Below are 23,283 nucleotides of genomic sequence, written 5' to 3'. Positions count from 1 at the left end.
CAGTAACATGTTTAAAATAGATTATTCTTTAAAAGCATTAATATAGCTAATATGAAACAGTTGAGAATTTAAACATACCCTAACAACACACAGTATGCAAACAGACTCAATTATTTAAAAAGGCCAAACACTTTTTCATCCCCATTTCTTCATCAATAAAGCAAATTCACCCTATTGTCAATCCAAGCAATCCCTCTGATGTTATTCCTGATTTACACCAGCGTAACCAATGACAGCTTTGGCCAAATACTTTATGTGAAAACTGGAAAAGTAAAAACTATATGCTTGATTTTGTCTCCTCATAATTTAAGAACAAATATCTTAAAGTTTGCTGAGGCTTATTATACTCAGATCCTGTGAAGCACATTGGGTATTTAATTTGGAAACTGTATGGCCCCAGTTCAAAATCCAGGAAGGCTTCTGAGCCCATACATTTGACTGCTAAATCTCAGCCTCAGGGAAACACTTATTACTTATAAAGAGTATGGTCAGGGTGTAAATCCTAATGCATATTTTACACTGGAAGTCACAATGTTAGCAAAGCACTTTAATAAACCTCAAAAGGTCTTGTGTAAAAATGTGAGAAATTTGTTATCAAAAATCAGAAGGATCCTCTCTTGTTAAAAATGTGAATACACTGAATTACCAGTGCAGAGACCATAATTTGCTATATTTAATCCACAATGTTAATGGATTGTGAGGTCAAATCTATTTTATGTATTTCATGCATGTACAGTGTCGTTTGTGTCTCAAATGGTTGGATCCAATCTTATGTGTATTTTAACTTTCTTTTGTATATATTACATTTTTTACAACTTTTCATTTTACACTAACTTTACAGCTGTATTTTCTTGTTAACATACAGCTCTATTCACTCCCCGGTTCCTGAAGATAGAAAATGAGGGTATGTCTACACTGGCAAGTTTCTGCACCACAAGTTATACCACTTTTATTAAAACGCTGGAATTAAACCACCATTGCGTGTCCATACTGTGCTCGTCACACTGGAGCGCATCCACATTAGCAGCTCTTGCAACAGCAAAGACAGCAGTGCATTGTGGTAGCAGTGCATTGTATGTGCAACTGGCCACAGGGTGCTTTGGGAAGGGTTTTCAATGCCTCATGGGGCAGGCACAGTGTCACATGATCCAGGTTTCCCAATCTCATTGTTCCATGGGCACCCTGCTACATTGCCAGCAGCTTTTCAACTGACGAGGTGGGGGGAGTGTGTGACAGGGAGTGTGTGTGTGTGTATGGGGGGAGACAGTGTGTTTTGGGGGACAGAGAGCGTCAACATGCTGTTTTGTAAGTGCAGACAGCGGCAGGAAGCAACCAGTCCTGAGGCAGGGGGAGGGGGAAACTCTAACATCAGCCCCCATCTCCCTCCCTGGGCTCTCTGCACTGCAATCTCTCTCTCACACACCTCTTCCTCTTTGTTCAACAGCACAAGCATTCCACATTAATGGTTTGCTTTGTACCCCGGAGCAGATCAGCACAACTCACAAGGACTGTCAGACACAGTGCTTTGAAAGGGGAGGGGCACATGTCTCCAGGGCAGCCGAGTTCAAAACAATGAGCAGAGTGGTCACTTGAGGCATTATGGGACAGCTCCAGAGGCCAATTACAGCGCAGAAAGTAATCAAGTGTCTACACTGGCAATAGAGCGCTCGCGCCTCTGCGCAAATAGCCTTATGACTCTCATCAAGGTGGGTTTTTTGAAGCGCTGCAACTGAGGAGTTTCTGCGCACAAAGTGGCTTGGCAATGTGTACACGGCTGCAGTTTGAGCACAAAAAGCTGCTTTACTGCACAGAAACCTGCCAGTGTATACAAGCTCTGAGTTACCAACTTCCAGCAGCAGAAATTCTGTCCCAAAGGGGAGCTGCCATACTGCAAGACACCCACAATTCTCACTCTACTAGAGGATACCAAGTTGATGAGTGCATCTCAGAAAGTGGGTGGCAGGGACAGCATCCATGAGGTGCGCATCTTTCACTGGAACACTGGATATTCCCAAGAAGTGCAATAGGGAAAAACAATGCTTGCTCTCTTCAGGGAATGAATTGATCGTGGGGAACAGCTGCCTCTGGTGATACAGGAGAGTGAGATTGCACTCCACTTCACCAATGAATCAAGCCCTAGGTCTTACTGAGATTTTTAACAACAAATACAATATACAATCATGTATTTTTTAAACAAGATGACATCATTATATAAACACTGTACACTGGAGTGGGTATTTTAGTATATGATGGGACGGCAGGAGCAAGCACATAAATCTGAGGGCCAAGGTCAGTGCTTAAGCAGAGATTACTTCTAAGCTTCACTTACATGTTCTATTTTGGCCCAACAAATTACAGTGTACTTTTGGAAAAGAGAACGGACTCCATTCACTCCTGCTGGCACAGAAGTGGAGCAAGATGTGACTTCCTGAGCCAGCAGGGGCCACTGCACAAGGAGGGGAATTCAGTCCCAGGTGAAGACAGGCACTCCACCCTCTCTTAGGGGTTCACTGGGGCAATTAAGTTACAGTTGAAGCTTCATAGAAACTCAGCTGATAGAAGCTGTCTTAGGGACACACACTGACTCATTCAGCCTCCTGGGTCCCGGCCATGCACCCTACCCACCCAATGCTGTACTATTTCATGGCCTTCCAGAGAAGGAGGAGGTCCAACCACCTTGTACCACAACAGCTTTGTCCTGAACCATGCTCTACGTGGGCTTCTGCCGGAATAATCAGGGCAAAATATCCTTTTAATACAGTAGATTCCATACAGTGGATTGCTGCAGCAAGGTCCAACTCTCTTTACATTCTCTCACCTCCCCCAGTGTGACAATTTGTTTACTGAGGAATCCTAACTGTGTGCGGTAAGAGAGAAATGACCAAATTATGTCAAAATCTACCCTCATGGTCCAAAATATCCCACTGTCAAACTGCTCAGATTCAAGAGACGAAAATATGTAGGGCTAAATTTTCACAGGGGCCTCAACCTAGCCAGTAAAACTACCTGTAAGTTTGCATTTTCAAATCTTCTGCATGGACAAAAGCTGCACATGTAATTTTAGAAACTACTTTCTAATATTTAGCCCATAAATACTAACAAAAACATAAAGCCAATATAGACTAATAGAAGGGCCCACTGTGATCACAGATTCATAGACTATGAGCCTGACCTTCTGTATAACACAGGCCATAGGATTTTCCAGAATTAATTAACAAAGTCTTGTTCGTAAAATCAGAATGATGTTATTAACATGTTAACATAGTGTTACTGTAGGAACGAAATTTTACCTTAATATACAGAACTGATTATGGTTAGGAACATGAAAACACTGTGACATGAATTTAATTGTAATCCTATTAAGATGTTAATTAACTTGTAATTATTATATAGGCAACATACGGTATTTAAAATATTTCTGTTAAAGACCACAAAATCATTTTAGTGACAGACATTCAGTAAAATTACGAAGTTATATCTGTACTCAGTAGACATGGAAAATTGTATTAAATTATCATCTAGGAAAATATAATGGTATTAATACCCAATAAATATGTATATTATTATCTTTGTTTGCAACTGGCAAAAGAAGATAAAATAACTTGTTTATGCAGTGGAATCAAATTGTTCATAATTGAAAAAGACAATGGGATTATAGCAGTCAGACAGCATCACAGTTGATCATAATTCAGAGATAACAATTAACCAGGTTATCTGAAAATATCTGGAAAGGAGGTATTTAGGGCCTGATGCAAAGTCCACTGAAGTCAGTTGAAAGATTCTCATGCTTTCATTGACTAGAAAATGACTTAACATGGTCAAAATCATAAGCATATGTTAATATATTCCTTTTGGGAAATGGACATGTAACGCAAGAAGCATTCCTTCTATACCAGCAGATTCCAGACTATTTTCCTCAAAGGGCAGAAGATGAAGTTTGTCATGAAATCACCTGTCAGAATACAGATGCTCCCTGACTTATGCAAGCATTCTGTTCCAGAATGCCTTGCGTAACTCAAATTTTGCATATGTCGGAAACATATACCCAACCATTACACACAAAAAACCCCAAAAAACAAAACAAAAAAACAAAAGCAACTATTTCTAGCTTACGGAACCTCTTCCTTAAGTGCGGATTTGCGTAAGTCGGGTTTGCGTAACCAAGGGGGCGTCTATATTCATCAAAGAAGGAGCATGAACACATTTACTTCCTTCTCTTCATTGTTGATAGACATTTGGACAGAAAACTAGAGAGAACCAAGTCTAAAGAAGGGCCCCCTTGAAGACTATGCCATGTGATAACACCAGCAAGACTTTCCTACATAGGCAGACATTAATGATCTTTTTGTCACGTAGAAGTCTGTGGTGTTAAAAATATCATTATAATACCACTTTAAGCTGAAGCTTTTTATTTCTTGAAATGATATACTCCCACCATGAACCATACCCAGAGTGGGGCTTGCATGTTTGAACAACATACTGGTGCCACTGATAACTAATCCAACAGACCGCTGTATGTTCTTATCTCAAAGACTGACCAATATTCCTCTGAAAGAACTAACCACTGCTTAGAAAGGGTGTCTCTTACTGTGAAAAAATTACTCTATAGTTTGTGATTAGCATTTCCAGTATGTCAGTTATCAGGTTTTGTTAAGACTAACGGGAATTTGAAAACTCAGTATATTATCAAGAAATTAATTGTTTTCCTGGGTAACTTCACTAATCATTGCATAAAAACATAACTAAAAGCAGCCATGTGTGTAAAGTGACTTGAAGCTAGAAATTACTTAAATATCACATGAGACTGATATTGTCCTTCAACACTGTGGGCATAATTCATTTTTGGTTTGCCAAGGCAAAAGCAAAGTGCTCCACACATCACCTAAGGCTGTACAGAAACTGTGTTGAAGGGTAACAGTCACGTTGTGGCCACAGAATGGGGGGTTGGATTTCTTCAATTGATTTCAATAGGCTTTGGATCAGGCACACAGAGCCTTGAAGATGGAGTGCATTCTACCCAAAAAAACCACATTACTGAAGATAAGGGTGAGAGGTATTTTACGTAATACATCTATACGTATAGTTGACTTGTAAACTAAGGGTACTGTGCAAATATCTAATATGGAAAGATCAGAACAGTTTAAATAGTTCAAATCGTGAATACAGTGAATGTGGGGGTTGAAATTTGGATATATATTAAGAAATTTTTTGTGTGTGACAATGTCTATGTTAGTAATAACAGCTTAGAAAGATTAATTTCATATCAAACGGGGCCTTGATCCCACAAACACATACAGATATAAGTACTTCTATGCGCAGTAGTGGTCCCAGCTGCCCATGTGTAAGTGTTTGCAGGATTGGGCACAGGACCTGATCCAGCAAAGCACTTAAACCCCAGTTTATGTGCTTTACTGAAACGAGGCCCTAATATTTAAAAGCCTGAGAGTGCATTCTGCTGAGCACCCTCCACTCCCATCATCACCAGGATGTACTCAGCACTTTATAGTACTGAAGGCTATTAGTATGAGTCAAATAATATTTGTCTTAATGTTCCAGTAATGTATTCAATATATTTCCCCATCAATTAATTAAAAAATTATTCACAAATACATTTTTAATTATTCAACCGGCTCTATGCAGTTCTTCAAATAATTTATTCATTTTTTCAGTCATGAATCAATTATTTGTCAAATATTTTTAATTATTTGGGCAGCTCTAGGAATTATATAGTTTGTTAATTATATTTAGGTTGTTATATAGGTTAGAAATAACTTTGATTGGGTCGTCATACTCACGGTCATAGAATTTTAATTGGCATTGATATAGTTCTATATGAAAGTGACTGAAAGCTAATACAGAAAATATTGCCTTCCCAGAACAAAATTTTTAGTTTTTGTATTACATGAAACTATTTGATTAGCACTTTTGATACATTTTCACATTCAGCATTAAATTAATATTCATTTCTGTCCTTTATTTTTTCTTTTCCATAGTTTTCATTTTTAATTCCTCATTTATCTTGGAATATTATTTAATTTAACACATTTATTAAAGTCAGAAAGAGCCACACTGAAGACCAAGTCTCAAGGCAACAGATTCAAAAGGAGCTGTCATTAAATAATAATTGTATGAGACTAATCCTATATTAGTGTTTTTAATAACACCTTAGGATGGTATCATAACAATTATAGTTATAACACTGACTCCTATTTTGAACATACACACCACACACCCTCTTCTAGAGCCAGATCCTTGGGCTGACATAAATCAGCCTAGCTCTACTCAGTGGAGCCATGCCAATTTATACCAGCTCAAAGCTGATCAAGGCCTCAATCCTGGATTGAGCTCGACATGGGCATACCCCTAAACTCGTACAGAGATCAGTTCTGGATCGGAGCCCAAGTAATGCATAATCCAGGTGACCTGGGATTTCTTCATTTCTTAAACCTCAGTGCCCAATAACTACAGCAGAGGTGCTGCAGTAAAGTTCGCTCATTCAAGCAAAACACAAAACCTCTTGTTAAAAATGTCATAGGAGCTACTGAGTCTATGCTTGGTGACACTGGTATCACACCAGCGAGTGGATCTACTCCTGAATTACTCCAGCATAAACAAGGTCAGAATCAGGTCCACTGTCCACTTTATGCAAAGACAGACTGTACCATACGTTCGGTGCTCAGCTAACCAGCCTTCTTTCAGAGATTTCCTGAAGTAACAATCTGAATTTCAGATCTGTTTATCAAGACTACACACTTAATCAACTCTTCTGTTTATCTGTCCTGACTAGTATATATGTTAGCATTTGGTAGCAGGGAAGGGGAAATTACCTCTTCCCACACACAAGGCAAGAGTTCAAGTTTTGAACCATCGTGATGTAGTGCATCAACCAGATACGATTAACTGTTCCATGTCAGTTCATGTCACAATGCTCTGAAGAAGTGTTGTGGTGAGGTGAAATTCAACACAACAGGACACATCCTCAGTGCACAGTTGCCTGGATTGAAACAGTCATGCCTGAAGGCATTTCACTTCCCACTTATCTACCGTTGTATGTTGTAAAATACTGGAAAAATAACTGAAGGGAGGAATTTACCGATTTGCCCAGAGAAACATTACTAGATTTAGGATCAAAAAAAGAAAAGGCTAACACTGTTCATTAGGGGAATTCCTATTGTGTTAATCTGAAGTGAGTCAGTTATTAAATGGGATGCCTAAAATCTAGTGTCAAAACTTCTGGGTTGAAATCCTGTCCCCCTTGAGTTCAACAGTGCAGGAGTCATCCCTCTTTACTATGTAATTTTCACCTAGAATCAGAAACATTTTCTGAGAGGGCCCATACTCTTAGGCCCCTCCCTCTTTACAGTTTACAGTGTGTTCTTCACATGCTAGTACAAGCAGGCTCTGAGCACATCTTTGTCTGTTTTGCCTTTCAGAGGCAACTTTTGCTTTCTTCCTGTATGGGCTAAATTTTCAAGGCTGCCTCAATTTGGCCTCTTAAAGTGGCAATGTCAACATGAGTTTTTTAATTGTTAATAACTGAATAGTTAAATCAAATTTTCTGATAAACAGCATGTTCTGACTTTTTTTTAAACAAAAGAAAAAATAAGGGTTTCTCTGTTCCCCAGTTTATATTAGTAAGGGTCTGAAGCACACCACCACCAAACCTGTTGGGTGGTCCCTACTCTACTCCCCAGTCCCTCTGTTTTTGTGCACACTCCTACCAACTGTGGCTGTAACTGGTAAAAATCCTTGCCGAGTGAATGCCAGGGTGTACACCATCAACACCACCGTGAAACTGACTGATGCACATGTGCACAAAATAAACAATTTGCAAAAGGGAAAATGTTCTTCAGCCTCTTTCTATTCCTGTCTTAGAGGTCACTTATAGTACAGAACTTTCAGGGCTGTTATTTCAAGCTGACGGTATCTCCTTAAAGTCTTTACAAAATGGAGTGAAGAGGGCACTCAGGGATCCAGACTTACATCTACGCTCTCACCAGGAGACCCCATATGGGGAAGGCGGAGAAGCAAGCACTACAAGACTGGAACAGAAGTTGCTGAGGAGCTGCACAAGACCTGCTGGACATTGAGAAGCGAGTGGACTGGAATCCACCTGCAAAGCGGTAGGGTCCCAGAGTTTGGGCTCCACCCTGAGCCAAGAAGTTTACACAGCAATGAAACAGCCCCGCAGCCTGAGCCCTTTGAGTCCAAGTGGGTTAACACAGGCCAGCTTTGTAGTCACACCCATAGTTCCCCTGACAAAGACTGGAAATAGGAATGCATATCATCCTTAGAGGTGGGAGTCTGAGGTCACTTTGTGACTGTATCTGTCATCAAACAAAGGAAATCCGTTCCTTTTGTTTGTACTTGTGACCAGCACTCTAGAACTTTTTTTTTTTTTTTGGGGGGGGGGGGGAGACAGGGAAGGGAGAGTGGATTCAATTTTTCAACCAAAGCCATGTGAATGAGAGCTTTATTATTACTTTTAAGAAAGATTTCAGGGTCCATTTTCCCTCTGAGACAAGTGTGGAACATTAACACTACTGGGAGTCTCGCGGGTGTATGAAGAGGGAAACTGACCCTATGTTCTTCCTAATATACAGATGGGAGTGCAGCAGACATGTAACAGACCTCTCTCTTTTGTAAATATGGATGGATGAGGGAGGGGGAATTTGGTCAGAAGAAGGGGAAAGCATAGGCAGAAGTGACAGCAGAATGAAGAATCTGTTCCGTTCAGGATAGTATTGTATACAGCACCCACTTTGGCATGGCCACATTCTTCTCAGTCCTTTTTAATAGAAAATCTTCAGGGTGGACTAGCCAAACTAATGTTTAGATATTTAACATCTTAAACATTATTCAAAGGATATTATGATTCCTGTTTAAACAACTTTATTATGGGCAACCTTTAAAACTTCACTGCTTTATTACTAAACTTTTTATCTGAAAATAAAATCAGGTTCAAATAAATAAAATGAGGAATAACATGGTAACAACATAGAGACGACAGACAGATTAACAGATTCTCTCTCTCTCATACACACACACCACAGAAAAATATTAGGTAATAAACACTGATTGATAGAAAAGCCATATGATTCAGGCAAGGTATTAGAGTGGTGCCTTAAACCTATTATTAAGATTCAGTGTCACAGGAAGATCACTGTAGACCGATACAATGTGGCTCACTGACTAAACAAATACTGTAGTAAAAAATGTGGTGTATATATTTATCTGGACATAGATGTAAGCAAATATACATTAGCACATCAGGCACAGACGGGATCAATGAATATTTAAAGGCAAAACTTGTGAATTGTAAGTGTACCCTAAATACCTATATGGTATCAGCCCTTTTAAACCATTAGTTTAATCACCTGTCTCCATTTCTTCTCTTGCTTTCTCCATCCTAGCCACAGTTACCTACGCTGACAGCCACACCAGGCCAGGGTAGCAAAGATGGGGTTGGCTTCAGCTGCATCTCACCTGACAGACTGTAAAACCCAATGGGACACTTTCTCTATCACTGTATGTCCCTCTTTGTGCATTTGCAACAATATCTTTCTCTGCTAATAAACCATAAATCTGCAACATGTATCTTACAAGGAGAAGACAAATACAAATCCCAAAAATCTGTATCAGCCTCCAAGGTTTGAATTTTCACCAAAAATTACAGTGCCTCTCCCTCACCCCAAAAGCAATGTGACTCAATCCCTTTAGGGATGAAGAGTGGGTCACTCAGCTCAACAGCAAGCTTTGGTGGATTACACAGCAGAGTGGATGGGCTCCACATGTGATCTAAGCCAGTTTTCTTGAGCTGGATGTTGGGAACAAAGCAAGGGTACAAGTGTTAGAGGGGACTAGAATAGCTTCTTGCGGCAGTGACAGCAGTGTGCAGTAGAACAGTGAAAAACTTTCATCCTGAAACCCTGATACATGTACAGTTGCCTAGTTTGAGTTTAGCTACAGCTTCATTAAAGGCCTGATTTTTGAAGGGGCCTTAACCTCAGATCCTTATTGAAATTACAGTTTTATGCAAATAAGCTTCAGTTCCGTTTTTCCACTGGCAGATGATCTGTGGTGGAATCAGCTAGCTAGATGTTTACCCTGCTCTCATTTACTTCCACAAATAAAATATTTGCATGTCTCTCTCTAAACTGAAACAGATATGTAACACATAGGCTTGATTGTACCCCCAACCCTCAAAATATAATAACAATTATAAATGCATTAATTAAAATCTATACAGAGAAGGAAAGTCTCCATGCTAAACTGTCAGAGCTGCTTTTTATTCAAGTAAAGGACAATTAATCTGCATGCATGCCTATCATCTCAGATAGGACACATTTAAAATTTTGCTGTCACTTACACTAAAACTTCCCATCCTATGTTTACTGAGCTGAACTTTATCTTTTTTCTACTTTAGTTTCAAAATTTAGAATAGCTTCACTATATCTAATACCTACCAGATGTTAGAATGCTGCCACAGATACTGCACTAGTTTCAGGCTTTGTCCATGACACAGAATTTAACTAAAGGTTAATAGAATACTGAAGTACTTTTGGCTGCAAGTGAAATTTAATGAATAAACATTTAAATAAATTACTTCATATAATGCAATCATGTGCTATTAATGCCTGAGTTACAATAAATGCTTCAGTTCTTTCAAAATTCGTGAAAATATTCAGAAAAGAAAGTTACTGTGGCAAACTATGTTAAACATAATCTTGATAAACTATACTTATAAAACAGTGTTTCTACAGACTTGGGAATAAAACTGTGGCTTGTCAGTCAAAGTGTCTGTCTATGGCATATGGGTAAAGGTTTCAGTCTGCTATCTCCAGACTCATCTTATGGCCCTGGTTCAACACTATTAAACTGCTCTCTAGACAAAAGAATTGCTCATTCAAAATGGGTGCTGTGAGTTGTCTGGTCAGCGTACCTGTACAGCCTGTCCGCATGCACATAAACTACTGGCATGGGAGAAATGGAATGTACTTTGGAGATCTTTAGAGTTTCATAAGAGCGGAAAAAGCAGCAGTCTGAAGGTTAAAGCTGGCTAGTCAGAATGGCACAGTTGGCTGCATATATAGCCAGGTGGCCTGGGCATATTGGCAAACAACTGGCAATCTGCCCAATACATATGGCTTAGATTGCTGTGCTCTTCCCATGAAGCCTTCATAAACTCTTGAGCAAGCATTCATTTTAGAGTAAAGTGCATCCAAGTGTTAAACGCAATTTCCCCCCCAAATTCAACCAACTTCACCTTTTTTTATTTTAAAGAAAGAATTGTTAAAATAAACCATTTATCTTTTTTAAAACTTATTTTGAAATAAATTTTTCTTCCCAGGGCTTTTTCCTTCTTGAGTTAATCAGCCCTTACTTTTTAAACTCCTGAAAGTACCAAACATGCTAGCTTTTATTCACATACAAAACTAAAACCACTTCAAGGGAGAAACATACATCACAATATGCAAGAACAATAAAGAGTCCTGTGGCATCTTATAGACTAACAGAAGTTTTGGAGCATGAGCTTTCGTGGGTGAATACCCACTTCGTCGGACGCATGAAGTAACCACAGCACAATTCCTATTTACATAAAGGATCCATGCATTTGAGGTGCACATTAACAAGTGTCTTCTGCCACTACCATCATCTATAAGCTAGGCTTAGGCAGATGTCCAGCCTTCACTCCAGTTTTCCTAGTTACTGTAGTTTTAAGCAGACACTTGGCTTTACTGAATATAATTTTATTTTTGAATATTCCCTTCACTTACAATTTTAAAAAGAAGTTCTATTAGAAATGAGAGTTCAAAAACTTCACTTGAGTGATCCATTAACACGAAAGCACCTGGTATGCATTACAACGCAAAAATCTGTTTAATCATTGGTGTTGAAGCACAGGTGCCCATACTATTCACGGTGTAAATATTTCATTAAACATTCACAACAGCTTTGGGAAAAGCCCTAAAGTACATGCTTAATTCTAGCACGTGCTTACGTCTCATAGGTCAATGAGCAAAAGTCCACGGCAAAGGTAAATTCCAGTCAAACTGAAGTCAATGGGACTTAAACATATATTTAAAGTTAGGTATATGTTCAGGTGCTTTGCTGAACTTGGTAAAAACCAAGCTGGACATGAAGAAATACCCTCCTTGGTTTAAAAAAAACTGTTCTAGAAAGAGAGCAAGCTTAACTCAGTTACATCCGGTTGATTGGATTTTTTTTTTTAAGGAGGTCCTTGCCATCTTGGAAAATCTTACCCTAATCTAATCTCTCTGTGGTACATTTTTCTATAGCGTCCATCACTGTAGTACCTAAAATGATATTTTAATGTTTTCATTCAACAGGATGTATTAATAAGAAGCCTTTGAAAGGCAAATGTGTGGTCTAATAGCGTTAGCATGGTCTAGTGATCTGAGCCTTATGCTATTAATCTGTGAGAGAATGGATGATGATTTTATAGCTAAAGCATTGGAATAGGACTCGGGAGATTTGGGTTTTAAATCCACAATTTGACACAGACTTTGTGTGTGACCTTGGGTAAATCACTTAACCTCTCTATGCCTTAGTTCTGTAAAATGGGGCTAATAATACTTCCTGTCTCCTATTCTTTGACTGTTTTGTCTGTTTGATTAAAAAATCTTCAGGGCAGGAAATGTCTCTTACTGTGTATTTTTACAGTGCCAAAGCACAATGCAGCCCTCATCTCAGCCAGGACCCCTACGAGCTACCATAATATCAATAACATATATTGAGAGAACCTCTCTGCCTCAGTTTCCCTAATTGTGATGTGGCAATATTTGCCTGTTACACGTGTATGTTGCAAAGACCAATTAATTACTTAGTGTTTGTAAAAGAACCCGGAAGATGAAAAGTGCAATATAAATGCCAAGTTTTATTATTTTGATCATTAGCAGTCAAGAGTAAGAATTAGGGGGAGAAAAGTGACTTTCCCAAGAAGTGCATGCTGCGGGACAGAATGAGATGACCTTGCCGCCATCCTTTCCTTCATCTTCCTCATCCCCTTCCTCAATGGCAAGGAGAATCACTTAGAGTTTTATTAGAACATCCTTACGCCAAGTTGGATAAGCTCCAGACAACTCTGTCCTCCTGCAAGGGCAACATCTGAAGTACTTTCAGCAAACTAGGATGGCCTAGATGGATGAAGGAAGGAGGTGGGACAAGCAGATCAGTGATCGCTGTTTGTGAGATACACTATTAGACAAGTCCTTTGGCAGATGGAGAATTAAGAACTTAACCTTGGTAAAGCAGATTGCAGATTATGGAGAATCAAGTGAAGGCCAAACTTCTGTGTCTGAGAAGCAAGGTGCATATACTACTGTATTTTGAAATAAAGCCTTGGCAAGAGACCTCAGTATTAATACGGAGCACAAATCCTTTTCTCTTTATGTATCTTTATGATACAGGTAAAAAGGAACAGTGGTATGGATGAACCTGGAGGTACTCTGATGTGCTTTCAGCTAATTACAAAATAGATATGGGCCCAAACCCCAAATCAAATCACATCCAACCTTTGAGAACATAAAAAATCTGAATTCAGATTTGATTGGAATTTGCAAACAATCTCTGGACCAGATCCTCACTGAAGTCAATGGAGCTACACCAATTTACATCAGCTAAGGATCCAGCTGTCTATCTTTAAAGTGGGTCAAATCAAACTCCTCCTACCAGCACTGAGTTTTGAGTTTTTTGAAATCTGGATCTACATCTGAATTTTGCACCTTGAACCCATGTTAGAGCGAGAGAGAGAGAGAGAGACTGCTGAGCATTGCAAGGGAAAATCGAAAGATTCTCTTGATTCTCTAAGAAGGGAATAGAATTACCTGTTCCTAGATGTTGACACATTTCAAAGTGGTAGCCGTGTTCGTCTGTAGGAGTAAAAACAATAAGTAGTCCTTGTGGCACCTTAGAGACTAACAAATTTATTTGGACATAAGCTTTTGTGGCCTAAAACCCACTTCATCAGATGCACATAGTGGAAAATACAGTAGACAGGTATAAATACACAGCACATGAAAAGATGGGAGTTACCTTATCAAGTGTGTTTGGGGATTTGTTTAAACTGAAAACTCAATGTGAACTTCAAGGTGTACAAGCCATACAAATCAAAATGAAAGAAAAGTTTTGAATGAGACAGTTCAAATCAAAATCACAGAGCTGCAGAGTTTAGGTCTTTTGCTAAAGAAAATTGAAATAGCCATGTTATACTCTACCAAACAGGCTCAGATAACTGACGCCCAATATACTCTGAGACAATATGGGGAAAATTTCCTAGAAAAAAGACTGGTAGTCACTAAGAGGACCCAGGTAGCGAAAATTCAAATGAGCCATTCTTGTTACTAACTGTGAAAATGTCTTGAAAACAGTCTCTCAATTAATGTACTTCCTTCTGTGGCTAAGAATATGGAGCCTGTTCACCCCGAACTCCCAGTGAACTCAAAGGAAGCTGACGGCACCCAGCCCCTGGAAGGAGCCACTCAGCTTCTAACAGCAGCTCAATCTGTGTCTATTTAATATTGTTGGCAGATCAGTCATATGGTTGTATCAATATTCATTTCTGAATTGTGTTAGAGCAGCTGTTTCCATCAGAATGTAGTGTGGATAACAAACTTCACCCTTCACTAGAGTTGCAAGTGTATGCCTTGGACTGTGGAATATTTTTGCTGTTAACCATCACCCTCTGTCTTCTCTTCCCTTTGGACTCTACAAGCTCCCCGGTTGGGCCCCAATGCTGCAAACACTACACACATGCTTAGCTTTACTACCAACACCAGGGCTACTCAAGGTAGTAAAGTTAAGCATGTCCATGTTTGCAGGATTGGGGCCTTGGAGACCATGGTGAATTGCACGTCATCCTTTTTTTAACAACACTCCTGGTGTTCAACTTCTCCACGTACTGTGAGCCAGAAGAGTTAAACCAATTTATACCAGCTGAGGACCTAGTCCTGTGTTTTTAAAATCTTTTACTATATATAGAACTTCGTAAAAAAAAATAATAATAAAAAAGATAATTTTAATATGTTTTAAAATAAACAAAAGCTAGTTCTGTAAATACACAGATTTAAAACATATGGATCCAAATGATTGTTACTGTAAACACACAACACAATTTTTTATAGAATGCTTAGAACTAAAACCTTTTTAAAGATATATTTTGATTTTAATTTTGAAATTATTTATTATAAATATTTTTCTCGAGGAAAAAATCACACATTTGTCTAGCCATTAGAAGTATGTTTCATTTTATCCTTTGTGTAAAAGTGCACATGAAAAGTGTATTTACAAAGGAAATACCAGGCCTGGAATTATTTACGTCATCACAGAGATGATAATAAATTAATGCACGGTTGTGTGTGTATACACTTTACATTCACAAAATAAAGGGCCAGTTCCTCTATCTCTTACTCACACAAGCTGTCATATTGGATTCACTGGCATTTCTCATGGGAGTAATTAAGGAGAACAGGATTTGGCCAAATGTTCTCACATCACAGCGTTGTTTGCTAAAATTGGGCTTTTTCCTAAAAAACAAATAAAAAAAGCCTTTAAACACATTTATTTTAAAACCATTACCTAAAGGCAGTGGAAGTTGCAAGTTCTCAATTCCTACCAGGGTTGGGCCTTAAATGTTTTAGGGGCTGCTCCAGCACGTACTGAAATCAATGGAAGTGACTGTTAAAAGCAGAATCTGGCCCTCAGAGCTCATCTACCTTTTCCTCTGAAATGAAGCAGTGTTTAGGAGGCCAAGGCTCCAGGCTTTTGGTAACATTCCCAAACATATGGGAAAGTATGACTTTATAAAGCTGCATTTAACAGATGTTTAAAGAAAGACAACTAACAGATCCAAAATGTACTAATGAGGAAAAAAGACAATGTACATAAATTCAACTGCATGACTCTTTATAGCACTATCGATGCCCTGGAGAAAAATGCAAATTAGCCCACTTATTTGCAATATGACACTCTCAATTTTATATTTAATATTTTAGGTCATTACTAAAACTGATTTTCTTTTGAGATGATTTCTTCAGGCACCTAAATGGAAGAAGATTTACACAGTATGAAGCACATTACACTTTGTCAGCTCATAGAGTAATAAAAAAAATTCTTGACGATCAATTACAGCTGAAAAAAAGTAACTGGAACAAACAAAATGGAACTGATTTTTGATACAAGTGTCCCAGAAATATCTTTTTTTTGGTGTGAATTTTAAAACTTTTTAGTATAAAATGTTTAGTATAGATGGTTTTTTGGAGCCCAAAGACAAACCGTTCAGGTTAGCAAATCAACGTCTGCTCATTTTGTCCCAATCTTTTCAGCTTAAATATCCACAATGTGCCATTATTACTGAATCATTATCTGCCTTTAGCTCTGACAACAGCATCATACGGGCTATGAAAGGCTCCTTTCTTCTCATGATTAGTCTGTAAAACATTTCCTCATCTTACAGTGCTTTTCAGCTTCCCAGAATGCATTGCTCAATTACAGTGCTGAAATTAACTGTATGCCACTCTTATTTATTGATAAAAGAATAATCAAGTGCTCCAGCACATTGCTTACTTTGGCCACAATTTTTATATCAAGTTTCAAGTAATGCATTTTTTAACTCTTTCAAGTCCTTTATAAACTGGGGTCCCATGTCAATATTTTGTTGCTGTTTCCATCAATATACCATAAAATATCATTATTTTGCTCCATGTAACCTTGTTGTAAACCAGCTCTGTGATATTTGATGCTTTTAAATGAGTCTCAGAAAGGAAGAATTTCAATAGCTTTATATATAATCAGGGCCAACAGGGTTCTACAGAAATCAAGTGCCAATAGCTGTTATTCACTGAAAAAAACACATATGCCTAACTTTTTTTTTCATTTGTCTTTTGAAAGGTTATAAATCCCATACACATTTTGACAAATATAAATGGTTACACTAAATAAAGGCATTTCAATAAATATCTTAATTAGATTATTTTAGCTTCATAAGTATAATTAGAATGTTCTTTTTAAACTTACAAATGAGACCTATACTTAGTGTCTGTAGCATTTAGCGCAAAACACTCAATATGAGTTTATGTTATTTATATGGAGAATATTTTGAAATCAGGATATGAAATGTTTTAACAGGTGAAACAACCACAGAAAAAATGTTTTAAAAACAATGGGCCTGCTTCTATGGAATTTGATGGTAAATTTCCCATGGACTTCAATGAAAACAGAATCAGGCCCTGAGCTTATTTCTCAGTTTTACTGAAAGAAAAAGAAATTTCTACCCAAACATTTAATTGTTCCATATGCTTAGTCAAACAGAAGAATTAAAGTAAATACACTTTTTAAACCTCAAAGATACTTGCTAATCCATACATACATTAATCATTTATACCACATGATTATTGTTCAGTATTTGCGTAATAACAAATGGAAGGGTGTGGGGGTTATTGTTGGTTTCGGCAAACCACATTCTATTTAGGCAAAGCCAACTATTAAAGAAAGGTCTAACTTGCCAAACCAAGATAAATACATGCCATTATTATGATTACATAAAAGCCACTGCTCGCAGCATTACAATTTCTCTTATAATTGGCACTATTATAATTAAATGAATGCATATGTTTACAGTTCTTCTTTGAATGGTAAAGTGATTTAGCAATGATGGTGTCTCTAATTTCTTTTAACTGTACTGGCAGACAATCAGTGGTCTAAATATCACATTGCAACAATAAATTAGTTAAGTATCTAGTAAAGTCTCCACTGCTATTGAGTTTAAATGTATTATAATAAAATAGCTAGTAACCACTTAATATGTACAGGTAGGAAAATATAGAGTTATTCATATTATATAAGCATATCAACTGCAAAAAGCTTTGCTGTAAAATACATATATTTAAAAATATTAAAATGTGAGTAGTCAAAGGTACACAAGTCCTGATTTGTGTTGCAACTTTGGTCAAATGTATAAAAACATTGTTCCCAGGGAGGATTGCATAATTTTGCATAAAACAGTCTAATTCAATGCAGTATTTGTAAACTCTCAGTGTACACAAAAAGGTGTGACACAGGATATGTATGTGGCCTAAGTATGCCAAGCATTCGCCTGTACTGACAGCCTATACATTATAGTAAACTTGGGCTAGGAAAGTTCACAATTAAGCTTTTTTGGATAACAACTTTTTATTTCTATCTACTTTGGCTTCTGTATTCACCAGAATATCCAAGCACCTGGTTATAAAAGTGAGAGTGAACAAGGAGTCAAATTGTTTTAAAGCACCTTGCGCTAGCACACATATCATTCATGGCAAATGAGAGGACAAGTGCTTCTGAAACTCTGTTATTCTGATTAGACTCTTAACAGTTGGAAACTTGAAACAGTTCTGTCATTTTCTAACTCCTACAAAAGATTGTTGGGATTTCCTACCTTCGTAGTGCTTTGTTAAGAACCTTACCTAGAGTGGTGTGTAAAGAAGACCTGTATTTAAATGTCTCTCAGTAGGTGGACCAAACAGACAATAAATACACTGGAAAATTTGAATTCAATCATGACTGTTTCCTGATAGTTCTCTAATTCTTGACACTCAAGCTGGCATCAGAACAACACATTTAAGAACTCACAGATGTGCTGGTTTTGGTTCAAGATTTTGATTTTGACACAAAAGTTCTGTGAAAAATCTAAATGTGCTGAACCAGGACAAGAGATGATTGAAGGAAAAGATGAACGTAATTACAGACTCGTTGAGATGTGTGTTGCAAGCAAGATGGAGGATTTTTCATGGTTGCATGCCAGCATATGGACAAACAGATTCAGGGAACAAAAAAATGCTCATTTTCTACAAAATCAAAGGGACCATATCACTGTAGCCTATGTAAAACGTACTGAGATTTCTGACCATTAAGAGTAGACCACCTCTTAGGGGTTCTTTGTGGAAGGTTAGGGCTTTTTTTATTCTCTCTGCTAAGTTTGATCAGTAATTCTATTAAGAAAAATAAGACAATCAATTTATAAGGTTTGGGTTTAATAAATAAAACATTGAAAATACATGGGTAGACCTTGACTCAGATTATTTTTTTACCAGATGTTTTGTAAGGTATATGTTGCCTGTATTGTTATTCTGGCTGTTGCCATGTATGTGGCAACATTTTCAGGTACAGATTTTTCCAGCTGCAGAAGTGATACAGTGAGGGATACAAGTCTAGACCCTGTCGGCACTGTGCCCAAATTACTCTCTCCCACAAAAAAACACCCTACCCTAAACCCGATGAGTAAGAAGGTGGAGCTAATCCTTTTGGCAAAGGAAGAATCTACAGGCTTTTAAAAATGGATATGGTCACTTCGCTATATTGTGTTTTACGAACAACACAGTAACCATGCTACCAATTAGTTCACCCTTAGAAACATCTAATTTGTACAGATCTCCTGTCTTTCCTACACTTGAACTGACCTTTTCATACTTTTTTTCACCATGATGATAAAACACATCTATAAGCTATGGAAGAGGGTAGCACTGAACATCTATTCAAATGTTGTAAATTTAAAAATAGACAAAAATCTAAATTACCTGCTCAACCACATTTAGAAAAATGTGGACAATAAGCACACACGCCTGACCGGACGCAGAGGACCAGAGCCCCAGCAGATGTAACCATCAGCTTAGCTCCATTCACTTCAGTGGACGACATCATTTTACAACACCTGTGGATCCGGATTAGACTATGTACACAGTATTAGCCCAGTGGAGGTCAATGCTCCAGTTTGTAGCTTGATCCTGTAAGGTGCTGAGTGACTTCAGTTCCTACTGACTTCAGCACTTAGTAGGAGGCACTCACCACCATGCAGGATCAGGCTCTTTCTGAATTGCCCAATAAGGTATATAGGCTGATATTTCTACCTATTCCTAAATGGTCTGTGTTTTCTTCAGGTACCAAAATGGGAAAGTTATCAAAATAATAACTTATTTGGCTAGAAGATCCCATGAGTATGGTTCACGGGAATTAAAGATGTAGGCAGCTACAACAGCAGACTAGCCAGGCACAGAAGTAGAGCTCTTACAAAGCATCTGGAGGTAGAATTACAGGGTCAGATTTTCAAAAGCACCATCCAAAACAGATTCTACAATATTTTGCATTTAAAATTTGATGTATGCAAAAATTTGGCTGGGTGTAGTTTACTTTGAAAATGTGTTCAGCAAAAGTTTAAGGTGTTTGCTTGATTATGAACATCTTCTCCTCTTATACCAGTCAGTTATAAGGTATGAAATCACTAAGTATTTTTGGTGTCCTCTCCATCATGTCAAAGATCATAAGACAAGCAGATGGTTACATCTAGGCTTACCCAGCAGCAAGGAGAATATTCACTGGCACAGGTAGAATAATAAAGATTGAATTAAATATACATCATTCATTTAGGACCTGTGGAACTGGACTATTCCCATTGTTCTATTTACTTCTCTGAATCAGAATGATCTAGCCAGGAAAACAAAAGGAGATACACTTCTACTCCAATATAACACTCTCCTCGGGAACCAAAAAATCTTACTGCCTTTTAGGTGAAACTGTGTTATATTGAACTTGCTTTGATCTGCCAGAGCACACAGCCCCGCCCACCCGGGGGCGCTGCTTTACCGTATTATAACAGAATTTGAGTTATATCGGGTCGCGTTATATCAGGGTAGAGGTGTATGTGTCATCACAGGAAACTGAGCTGAGAAGCCGTGCAGCATCTCATGCACAAAGCTAACCTACTCCAATCCACTTTACTGCCTAGGTTGATTCACTGAGGAGTTGAGAACCAAGATGTTAATGAACCTGTTTTGCAGGAAGGCAGTCATGAGGAACTTCTCTGAGATTTCAGTGGGAAACATGACAAGAGGCCAGGTTCTCAGAGGGCGTAAATCAGTGTAACTCTATTCTCTTACATGGAGCTGCATCAAGTTACATCAGCTAAGCACCTGCCCCAACCTCTTCAACAACATTTAGATTTGTAAACGTTTAGATTTTATATAAACAAAAAATTATGGGCCAAATTCTCCCTTCAAATACAGGCCTACAACTCTCAGTGGCTTCAAAAGCTGTTCTGCACACTTGTGTAACAGCAAAAGCTAGCCCTCGGTTTGGACTTTCAAAAACCCATTGAAGTGTTTATCACTGTTAGGCTGGGTTTTGTTTGCTTGTTTTTTGTAGTATCACAAACTGGTAGGAGATTAGAAATATCAATAGCAAGATCTTTCTGCTAGCTTGCATTGAAAATGGAGGGGCTTGACAATACTGGATGAAATTTTGTTGATTTATTATTAATGAACATATTTAATTATGTTAGACAAGAAATGGGTCTAACTTTAACCTTTCTTGTAGTAGAAGAAGATCATCCTGGGACAAAGCAAGGGTCAGCTCCTGCTCCCACTGCTGTCTACAGGGATTGTGACATTGACTTCAATGGCAGGAGAACTGAGCTCTGAACTAACACTGATAATACTGCACAAGCAGTGATTGCATGGAAAATTTCTCCGTTTAAATTTTCCATGGATGGTAGCTGTGCTATGAATTCTTTCAAGTGCCATGTGCTATGAACATTTTCACGTTTCCTTGTAAGATATTTAGGTTCTGTCACAAAAAAACTGAAAAGACACAAATACTCTCACTTCTTTCATCAATACATATGATAACACTTTAGAAATATTGTGTGAAAAGGGTTTTCACAGAGTTAAGAAGCTGAAGAATTCCTTGATTCGCAATTACGGGTACTTTAATGAAAATGTCAGTTCCTGTGATCCGACGATGGCAGACATGTTGTAGTATTGCCTAGTATTAACTAAAAATATTTGCTAGATCTTTTACAGGCATTGGAAAGCATTATATTATTATTAATTATTATTATTGTTTATTACTGAAGTTGTTATTATAAGCTCTAAGATTAAGCCAGTTTTCCATTTAGTAATATCTTTAGGTAATAAATAAAAGAGCCCACACCACATTTACTGCACAATACCAAATATCTAGGGGTCACGTAGTGTAATCTTTCTTTCTTTCTGATATGCCAAAATATCAGAAAGCTGATGACAGAGAAGAAATGTGAGTACTGTAATCATAGAGATTTTAACCCTTACCTTTCATCATCTAACAGTCATTTAATCTCAGGTCCCCCATTTTCCTTCTATAAATATCTCCTCTACATACCAAGGTGATGAACACAGTATAAATTCCTGAATAGCCTGATAAGATTTAATAAGATAGATACTTTTGTTCTACTATACTTCCAACGATAGGATTATGCTACTTAAATAATCAGATCTGTGAAAAGAACAGAAAACTCAAGACCTTTACATATGCTTTCCAAAACCGTGAATGTTTAACAAATTTTACTTCAAGTGAAAAATAAAATAACAAAAGGCTTGAATATACACATCTGCTTCATCAGTACATTAAAAAAGACATTCGTAGTTATGTATGCGTTCATTTTTTTTTTACAATTATGGGTTACTTCCTACCCAGTATTTTACTACTATATTTTTATAAGCCACATTCAGCTACCCACTGAGTTAATACCTTACCCTGGAAACAGCTTTATTCCATTTTAATGGGACTACTTGCAGTATAAGGTACTATTCAGTGGGCCAGATCCTGAGTTGTGTAAATTGGCATAGTTCCTTTGCAGCCACACTGACTCACGCAGTTTGGGATCTGACTTACTTAGAGTACGGGTGGTAGACCTGAAGTGTTTGACCACAACCCTTTTCTGGGTGTAAATAATAATAATGCTGGGAGGGAAAGTAAATCTTTACACAATCTGTCACTACTACATGCTAGGTAAGTCATATATGAAGATTCTGGGGGTTTCAAAAAACTTCACTGTACAAGAGGAATGGGCAAACTTTGTGCCCACTGATATCAACAGGAGTTTTACTATCGATATCATCTGCAGCCAGTGCAATCTCTATATGCAATTACTTAATTTAAGAAGGACAGGTGTACACTGGAAATGGCTTGCTAGTATAACAATATCAGTACAGCTGTACCAGCAAACCCTCTTTGCACAGATGAGGCTTATACCAGCAAACAAGTGCTTATACCAGTTCCCTGAGTGAAATAAACTACACCAGCAAAAGCTCTTTCAAGCTGGTATAACTGAGTCTGCACTCAGGCTTTTGCAAGTGCAGAAATGTCACCAAAAAAAAATCACACCCCTAACCAAACTGCTTTACCTCCAAAGGTTTCTTGTGTAGACCTTGCCTCAGCTAAAATGCTAATCTACAAGATGCTGCTTTTTTTACTTTT

General features: G+C 37.9%; 1 protein-coding gene across 4 annotated transcripts in view; it reads right to left on the bottom strand.

The window, feature by feature from the left end:
• The window catches only part of NFIA (nuclear factor I A), a 303,610-nt gene that overhangs the window by 170,423 nt on the left and 109,904 nt on the right, over positions 1-23,283 (bottom strand). The gene's annotated exons all lie outside the window — the stretch shown is intronic.

Source organism: Chelonoidis abingdonii, chromosome 7 (assembly GCF_003597395.2).
Source record: "Chelonoidis abingdonii isolate Lonesome George chromosome 7, CheloAbing_2.0, whole genome shotgun sequence".
In the NCBI taxonomy this organism is placed as follows: Eukaryota; Metazoa; Chordata; order Testudines; family Testudinidae; genus Chelonoidis; species Chelonoidis abingdonii.
Note: the sequence above shows the minus strand (reverse complement) of the source record. Positions and strands in the feature narration are given on the sequence as shown.